This window comes from Hakea prostrata, chromosome 10 (genome assembly GCF_041222555.1).
Source record: "Hakea prostrata isolate BN-2017 chromosome 10, UWA_Hpros_2, whole genome shotgun sequence".
Lineage (NCBI taxonomy): Eukaryota > Viridiplantae > Streptophyta > Magnoliopsida > Proteales > Proteaceae > Hakea > Hakea prostrata.
This window is the reverse complement of record NC_142609.1, coordinates 12,263,680-12,265,046: the sequence shown is the minus strand read 5'-3', so window position 1 is coordinate 12,265,046 and position 1,367 is coordinate 12,263,680.

Here is a 1,367-nt window from a genome sequence, read left to right as displayed (position 1 = left end):
ATTTTAAAATTGAGAGGAAGAGAGAAGTAGAAGGCAACCCACCTCACCCATTATAGCTTGCTTTTCCGTGAACATGCATTAACAATAATATACCAAAAGAAAAACTTGAATTGTGCAAGGGTTTACTTCAAGGAGCTCTTACCTTCGATTCAGTGGAAGGTGCAGAGAATATCTTTTCAGTTATTACTTTATTCTGAACCTCTGCAAAGGTAAATTCTGCAAAATTTGGAAAATCAGATGAAAGAGAAAAATACAAAAGAAACAAAATCTAATGCCTTCCACCTGCAATAACTCATCCATTAATACCCACCAAACCAAACAAAACAAAAGAAACAAAATCTTCAGAAAAAAAAGGGGCAATTTTTGGTAAGAAAAAGAGGACGAACCAAAGCTCTTCCACCGTGACAGACAACTGCAAGATCTTCTGCCTGTAACTCTTATATACTTTACGAATATTAACTGCAGCAGCATCAAGCTCACTTACAGGCCTTGGAGAGACAAATAAAAATGGTTCTGGTTCAGGAAGAGAAATCTTTGGTTTCTGAATTCGAACAAAGTCATCGTCTTTGTTATCAGTTGAAGAAGCTAATTCAGCTTCCTCACTTCTTGAGACTAAATCTTTGAACGACATCGTTGTTTCAAGTTTCGTTTTCAAGCTTCCCATTATTATTACTTATAGACTCTTCAATAACCATCTTATCGGACCCATCAGGTTTCAAAAGAGTATCGAGCTTTCCGAACATCGTTTCCAAAGGCAAATCCGTTTTGAAGTTATACTTCTAAATCAAACTGCAGGAAACAGGGCAAGAAAATATTAGCAGAAAAACCTAATTAATCAGAGAAATCATCGGAACCTACGATCAATTAAAACTAATGAACAAATTAAGCCCACCCAACAAACAGCAAGAAGAGAAAGAACAAGATGTATCTTTATCTGAAAAGAAAAATTGAGAGAGAGATTCAAAGAAATCGAGAGGGATTTAAAGAGAGATTCAGAGAGAGTTCGAGAGGGAGAGGGATATATAGAGCGATAGACTTTGAGAGAGACTGAGAGAGGTCGTCAGAGAGATATATAGAGAGTGGTGATTTAGAGAGAGATTCAGGGAAAGAGAGTTCGAGAGGGAGAGGGATATAGAGAGTGACAGACTTTTAGAGAGATTGAAAGAGGTCGAGAGAGAAATTAAGAGAGAGATTAAATTAATGATAAATTAATAATAATTTATGACTAAAATGTCTAAATTATCCTTGTAAAAATAAGTAAAGAAATAGCAAATAGTACAACATTATTGGTATTTAGAACAATGATAAGGACAGAAAAAGACAGAAAAAGATTTGCGAAAAAGGTAGAGTACATGCTTTTATTATAG